This window comes from Physeter macrocephalus, chromosome 2 (genome assembly GCF_002837175.3).
Source record: "Physeter macrocephalus isolate SW-GA chromosome 2, ASM283717v5, whole genome shotgun sequence".
Lineage (NCBI taxonomy): Eukaryota > Metazoa > Chordata > Mammalia > Artiodactyla > Physeteridae > Physeter > Physeter macrocephalus.
Genome location: NC_041215.1, coordinates 15,572,615 through 15,580,694, shown reverse-complemented (window position 1 = coordinate 15,580,694; position 8,080 = coordinate 15,572,615). Strand labels below are relative to the sequence as shown.

At 42.7% G+C, this 8,080-nt stretch overlaps 1 non-coding gene across 1 annotated transcript; it reads left to right on the top strand.

Annotated features, from left to right (window-relative positions):
* Window positions 1-1,409: 1,409 nt before the first annotated feature.
* On the top strand, window positions 1,410-1,482 carry TRNAR-CCU (transfer RNA arginine (anticodon CCU)). The gene has a single exon. It is a non-coding gene; the product is annotated as a tRNA-Arg (tRNA).
* The last annotated feature ends 6,598 nt before the right edge of the window (window positions 1,483-8,080 follow it).

The following is an 8,080-nucleotide window of genomic DNA, read 5'->3' as shown; positions in this document are numbered from 1 at the left end:
AACACAAACCTAGCAAGAGAGAAAGGATCACTGTTCCAGTTAAGCATTTCTTGCTCAGAGACTATACTCTTGATGCTATTTCAACATACCTGGCACTAGATTCAACACCTACCCAATTTAGCACAAATAAGGCACTCTAGGATTTGGATATAGAGGCATGAAACGAGTTCTTACAGTCCTGGTGGTCATATTTTTGTGGGAAAAGGGAGATAGTTAACAAATGATAAAGCTTTGGTTTATAAGATGGAAATGAGAGCTTTGAAGGAAAGTAAATAATGACGTGTGAGATAATAGGCTGGGAGTGTGTGTATATCTTTCTTATGAGGGTAGGAGCCTCAAGTGAGTGAGGATGTCATCATTGATCACTTGGATTTCTATTAACTTACAGGAACTGCTTGGGTGTGGAAGTAGATAGAGGGCAGCAATGTAGAAAGTCCTGCTTTCTTTGATTAATGGTAAAGATTCTCCATATAGGTAAAGATATAGATATGGTTCATCTTCATTTTTGCAGTTTCCTGTATACAACATGTGATCATGAGTTTGGACATAGGTTTCTGGGACTTGAGACTTTCTTTGATCTAGCCACAGATATTTGTGGCATCTTATTGTTTAACATCCTTTAAGAAACTATTCACTTTAACTATTTCAAGTTTTATATTTGGCATTTTCATTTTGCTTGTATACTGACTGACACAGTATATACTCTGTTTAGCCCTGGAGTTCCCCCCAGTCTGAGAAAAGGTTATGTTCATCTGCACTGTTCTAGCCCATCCTGAGTTTATCCTGTGAGTAGAGTGATATTTATGTAAGTCTACTGTGATTTCCTGGTGGAAACAACAAAAAAAGCTATGGATGTTTAGAAGGCAAATTATCCAAGGAATTACTGAGGTGAGCTACAGAGAGAGGGTATCATTTTGAGTAATATCCTAATGTGAAAGGAGATAGTGGAAATTTTTAATGCCTTTCTATAAGAGAATTAGTTGAAAGCTTTTTTCAGTGACCCACAAAGCCTCATATCCCATCTTACTGTTCACAGTTATCATTTCCATATGCTTAGACTTCCAGCACATATTCTAGAGTAGGAGGATACAAAAGTAACAGCTCTGAGTTTTATTAAAGAGCAAAGGAAAGCCAAATTCTGTCCATTTTTAGTGCTAACTTACATTTTCTTAGCACTGTAAAGATTGTCATTTCATAATTATTAGTCTCCCTTTTGACGTCCCTACCAATCATTCCTTCCATCATTCCTAACATCTTAACGAGAAGGTTAACCATGGGTAGAAGAGGTTATTACCCAAACGTACAGAGCTCACAGTAATGGAATCTCAGTTTTGAAAGCCTAATGTATGCCACCAACTTAACTGAACACTTGTCAAAATTTTAAACTCAGAAGAACACTGCAAGGGACTTCCTTGGTGGTCCAGTGGCTAAGACTCTGCGCTCCTAATGCAAAGGGCCCAGGTTCAATCCCTGGTCAGGGAACTAGATCCCATGTGCTGCAACTAAAGATCCTGCATGCTGCAACTGAAGAGCCCATATGCTGCAACTAAGATCTGACACAGCCAAATAAATAAATATTTTTAAAAAGAAGAATAACACTGTAAGAAATTACTCACTTTGAAAGAAAAGATGGCATCAAATTTCACAGATGACTCAAGTGGCAATATGTTCTATTTATGTTACATTCTGGAAAGGCATACATAGGGACCTAAAACATCAGTCAGTGGTGAAGGGGTTTGGTAGAAAGGGGCATCACAAAAATGTTCTTTTGGGGTGATGGAGTATAACCCATCTTTTGGTGGTAGTGTTACTGTACATTTGTGAGAACTCACAACTACACTTAAAACGTGGTATATATACATATTTAAAATAACAAAAAACAAACAAAAACAATGCTTTCACATGCTAGGAAAATGTTAAACTTTGCTGAATCTTGATTTTTACATGTGCAACAGTTATTTCCACCACCTTTTGGTACTATTTATGAAGAATTGAAGGACCAGGAAGGAGGACTCAGTCCTCAACAGGCCTCTCTTGAAATCTCATCTTAATTTAGAAAACACCCTCTAGGGCTGCACTGGCCCTCATCTCATAACAGGAGTGGAGTGAGAGGGCTCCCAGATCTTTTGAGTTAGGTTCCACGGTCAGATCCTTGTAAGTACTATGGTTCTGAAACATAAAGGTGTATCCCACAGTCTCCCCAAGTGGAATCTGCCTGGGAACATCCTAATTCATGATCATCAGTATCATATCTTTTCCAGGCTCATCTTAAGGCCATTTCCAGCTCTACATTTTCCAGCTGAAGCCTAGTCTGTGCCTCCTACTGGCAAACATCTTTAGAAATCCACACCTGCCCCACTCTGGAAAATTTCTCTGTGGCAACACCAGGGGGCTGTGAGCTGAGATGGTGGAAGAAACAGCGGTCAAACCCATGTCATGGGCACATACCTCTCAGCTGCAACAATCCCAGCTGTCCCATAATTATCATCTCTACTTGCTTACTTACAAATTACTTAAAAATCTGCAGATTTTGAACAGGAAAACAAAAGGATCTAGACTCTAGCCAGCTTTCCATTTTGTCTTGGGTCATGAAGCCAGGCTCCCTCAGGCTTTTTTCACCACAGAGGCTTCCTCATTGTAAAGACAATGGTACCTACAGGATAAAGCCAAAAATGGGACCTCTGGCACATCTCAACTACAGGAGGAAGTGTGTTCCCTTCTGAGTAATGCAGTTGTTCTGGAGGAGGTCACCCATTTTCTAGACTCTTTGGCCATTTGGAGAGTCGCTTAGGATCACATGAAGAACCATGAGAGTTCATATACTTTATAGACCATGTGCTACCACCACACCTGATGGAGTCCACTGGAGAGAATGGCAGGTTCTTCCCCTGATCAAACAAGATATCCCTGATAAAAACTGCACCCAAGCATCTGCTCAAATTCCAGCAAGCACGCTAGCACTACAGGATGCCCTGGCAAATAGTCAAACTCATCTGCACATTTTCACAGATCCTTTGACCGTTGCCAATGATCTTGCTATCCAGTCCCACCAGTAGTGACAAGAACTCCTTATCTAACTCCTTATCACTGCTCTGGAATAAAGAACTCTGGGAATATCTTACAGTTACCCAATCAAGGTCACTCCTAACTGCACGTATGAAACCTCTCAGACCTGATGGTATTAATCTTGGCTCTGTGGGCCCATGAAATGTGAAACCATTGAGAGACCTCTACCCTAAAGCTCTAGGCAGAGGAAGGGGTCCCTACAGCTGATGGAAAATAGACTTAATAGGACCCTTCATACCCTCAGCAGGACTACTTGCTATGCTCTGACCATGGTATATACTTATATAGACATATTCCTCACTTACCCTATTAGACACGCCATTGATGAAGCCAAAGCAGAATGACTCACCAAGACACTGATGTGACCTACTCATTTCTCAAAAACAAACAAACAAAAACTTAAGACACTGGGCTCTAGAAAAAGTCATTCCGTGGCACTTTTACTTCCTATGACCCCAGGATACAGCCCTCATAGAAGCCAGAATGGCTTCCTTAGACAAACCGTGTTAACTTCTAAATGAGTCTTCCCGCTGTTTGAGGCATTAGTTAGACCTTCCCACCCACCCCCACCTCGGTACATGGGCCCATTACTTTGTTCTGATCCTTAGGCTTAGTGACACCTTATAAATAGAGGCCTTTCTGCATGAGACATTTCTGTCAAATGGTCATTCTCAACAATCCTTTTGTTTAAGAGTTTCCAGTAGCAAACCCTCATATCCCACCACCGGACCTTCCTCCTAACACCACCTATACTCTGTACCCTGGATGTCAATATTTTATTTGGGGCACCCTCCTTCATAATACGCTGTGGCCCTTCCCAACACAAATGTGCTGTTTTCCTACCGATTGCACTCACTGTCCTGGGAGTCACTGGCATTGCCCAGGGTACACACGATGCCATTCAACACACTCACATCACTGATCCCAGTCAAGAAATGTCTGAAACATTCTAAACACATGCAGCAGGCAACTAACGTTTTAGAGGCTTTCCATGAAGGGGAACTCCCTGGCAGCCGTGGTGGCTGATGACTAGTTGGCTATAGACTATTTATTGGCCACCCGGGGAAAGTTCTGTGATTTCTCCAACTCCTTAGGATGACTGGAATTGGAATGCTTTTTTCAAGACTTCCTCATCTTAATTATAACATGTTGCTTGTGCTTTTCACATGGCTATTCAAATTCTTGTGAGATGTGGCATAATTCAGTCAATCATCAGGAGTCAATTTTAATAAAGACACTGATTCCACTTTTGATGTGTGGCTGTTAATTGGTTGTAGATACCCACTCACCCTGCCTGGTCTGCAATAGGCAATCAGGTTACAAAGGTAGTCACATGCCTCTTTTCTCTTTGTGCCAGTGGATAGGAGGGTCAAACCTTGAATACCCAAACTCAACTCCTTGATACATTAAAGGCCCAACCCACTCTCCTCTTTGCTGCAGCCACCTGCACCCACTTACACTTGCCTTACTCTCCTAAAAATTGCCTTTGCTGTTTTTGTCTTCTATAAAACATTGATTATGATTACCTATAATAAAGTTCACCTTCTTGCAGCATCCAGGACATCCAGAAACATCTTGCTTCCCTGAAAAGTAATCAAATCACCTAGCAAAAGCCCAAATCGTAAATCCTTTTGAGCACCTTCTTACTGATAAATCCAGTCATTTAGGGTTTGTGGTCATTCTGAGTACTACAATTTATGACACCACTCTTGTTGACTGCTGCTGTGATCCCAGTGGGTTCTGGCCACATGACGCTGACAAATGAGAAATTCGTTTCAAGACAAAAATCATAACTATGTAGAAATAAAAATAAAATTTACCGGAGGAAAAACATACCCGAACATGTATATACAAGGGATTATTGAATGAGAATGTGTAGCAATTAACTTGACCAAATTACAAAGTTCACCTGAAAATCCATAGTTACGACAGAATATTTTAATATATGTGCTCAGGAAATGAAAAACACATTTATTAGTATGCAAATTGTATGAAAACAGTTAATGAATATTTCTAAGAAACAACAGAAGATTTTGTTCAACAAAAATGTATTGTTTGTAATCACAATCAAACATAATTGAAAATGTACTGAGGAATTGCATACAGCTGAGCAACGTGAAGCCACCCACAATCTGCCTGATATGAGGAAGGTGCCAATTCTCACTTGGAGGGACTGGGCCAGGGCAGTCACTGCACAGTGCAGCAGAGGAACAAATTCCAACCGGGAGCAGAAGCCACTCGAACCAGTAAACTGTAGGAACACATGAATTGCTGGAGACACGGTGTAAACTAGCTTGAGAATTAAAAGGTCTGCAGAAACCAGTCTTAGAGGGCCAACCACAATTCATGAATTCTTCCTGCAGGAGCCAAACCATGTTCTTACCATAAAGATTTTTTTAAAAAAATTGCCTCATGCTTCATGCAGCAAACAGGGAAATATTTTGATATATACACAGTGCATTCTGTTCTTCGTATCTTAGGCTATTTCTCAAAGGAAACTAGCTTGCCAAAGCTTTATCTGATTAGAGAAAGAGCAATTATGCAACTCCAGCCTTTTCAGCTTTCCTCTCTGATTAAAAAAAAAGGAAAAAAAGAAAGGCTGAGAACTTTCTCTGATTTTCATAGTCCAGTCCATAGAAACAGTCCTATGCACAGTTTCTTCCACCAAAACATTGCAGTCTTAATCATAACATAATAGAACATATTCCATCCCAAATACCTTACCACCATATATCATAAGAGTCCCAATATAGTAACAGTGGATTTAAACAGAGAGCTGCAAGACATAGACTCTACTCAAGAATGAGCTTCTGGGACTACTCAAACACCAGGAAGAAAAATTAAAGGGCACTAGAGGATACTGAAGCTCCTGATACTTACAGCTATGACAAGCATTAAACATACCCTAACTCCTGTTTAAGGCCACATAAAACCTCACACTAAAGACCTATTTGCCTCAAATTACCTGATACACCTGAAAACCAAAACATACATTTGGTTTTCAACCAAAAATTGGAAGGCATACTAAAAGGTACGAGAAAACACATTGTGAAGAGAGAAAGCAATCATCAAAACAATTCTCAGGTACAGGAGAGATTCTTGAATGACCAGGCTATTAATTTAAAATAACTATTAATATCACACAAAGCTGACTTCAGAACAAGGAAAATTATCAGGGAGAAAGAGGGGCATTACATACAGATAAAATGTGCCAATTCTCCAGGAAGACATAATAAGGCTTTATTATACATGTGCTGAAACAGATTGACAGAATAAGTGATGCAAAAATGTACAAAACTGCAATATGAGAAGGAGGAGCTTCAAGATGGCGGAAGAGTGAGACGTGGAGATCACCTTCCTCCCCACAAATACATCAGAAATACATCTACATGTGGAACAACTCCTACAGAACACCTACTGAACACTGGCAGAAAACCTCAGACCTCCCAAAAGACAAGAAACTCCCCACGTACCTGGGTAGGGCAAAAGAAAAAACAGAGACGAAAGAACAGGGACTGGACCTGCACCAGTGGGAGGGAGCTGTGAAGGAGGAAAGGTTTCCACACACTAGGAAGGCCCTTCGTGGGCGGAGAGAGAGCGCAGCAACAGGGGTGCGGAGGGCAAAGCGGAGAGATTCCCGCACAGAGGATCGGTGCCGACCAGCACTCACCAGCCCGAGAGGCTTGTCTGCTCACCCGCTGGGGCGGGCGGGGGCGGGGAGCTGAGGCTCGGGCTTCGGTCGGATCCCAGGGAGAGGACTGGGGTTGGCGGCGTGGACACAGCCTAAAGGGGGCTAGTGCGCCACGGCTAGCCAAGAGGGAGTCTGGGAAAAAGTCTGGAGCTGCCGAAGAGGCAAGAGACTTTTTCTTGCCTCTTTGTTTCCTGGTGCGCGAGAAGAGGGGATTAAGAGCGCTGCTTAAAGGAGCTCCAGAGACGGGCGCGAGCCGCGGCTATCAGCGCGGACCCCAGAGACGGGCATGAGACGCTAAGGCTGCTACTGCAGCCACCAACAAGCCTGTGTGCGAGCACAGGTCACTATCCACACCTCCCCTCCCGGGAGCCTGTGCAGCCCGCCACTGCCAAGGTCCCATGATCCAGGGACAATTTCCCCCAGGAGAACACACGGCGCACCGCAGGCTGGTACAATGTCATGTTGGCCTCTGCCGCCGCAGGCTCACCCCGCATCCGTACCCCTCCCTCCCACCGGCCTGAGTGAGCCAGAGCCCCCCAATCAGCTGCTCCTTTAACCCCGTCCTGTATGAGCAAAGAACAGATGCCCTCAGGCGACCTACAGGCAGAGGCGGTGCCAAATCCAAAGCTGAATCCCAGGAGCTCTGCGAACAAAGAAGAGAAAGGGAAATCTCCCCCAGCAGCCTCAGGAGCAGCGGATGAAATCTCCACAGTCAACTTGATGTACCCTGCATCTGTGGAATACCTGACTGAGGAGGTGGACTTTGGGAGCAACGATATATATATTTTTTCCTTTTTTCTCTTTTTGTGAGTGTGTATGTGTATTCTTCTGTGTGTGATTTTGTCTGTATAGCTTTGCTTTTACCATTTGTCCTAGGGTTCTGTCGTCCGTTTTTGTTTTGTTTTGTTTAGTATAGTTTTCAGCACTTGTTATCATTGGTGGATTTGTTTTTCAGTTTCGTTGTTCTTTCTTTCTTTTTAAAAATTTACTTTAAAAATCTTTTTAATAATTATTTTTTTATTTTAATTATTTTATTTTATTTTATCTTTTTCTTTCTTTCGTTTTGTTTCTCCCTTTTATTCTGAGCCGTGTGGATGACAGGCTCTTGGCGCTACAGCCAGACATCAGGGCTGTGCCTCTGAGGTGGGAGAGCCAACTTCAGGACACTGGTCCACAAGAGACCTCCCAGCTCCACGTAATATCAAACGGCGAAAATCTCCCAGAGATCTCCATCTCAATGCCAAGACCCACCTCCATGCAACAACCAGCAGGCTACAGTGCTGGACACCCTATGCCAAACAACTAGCAAGACAGGAACACAAC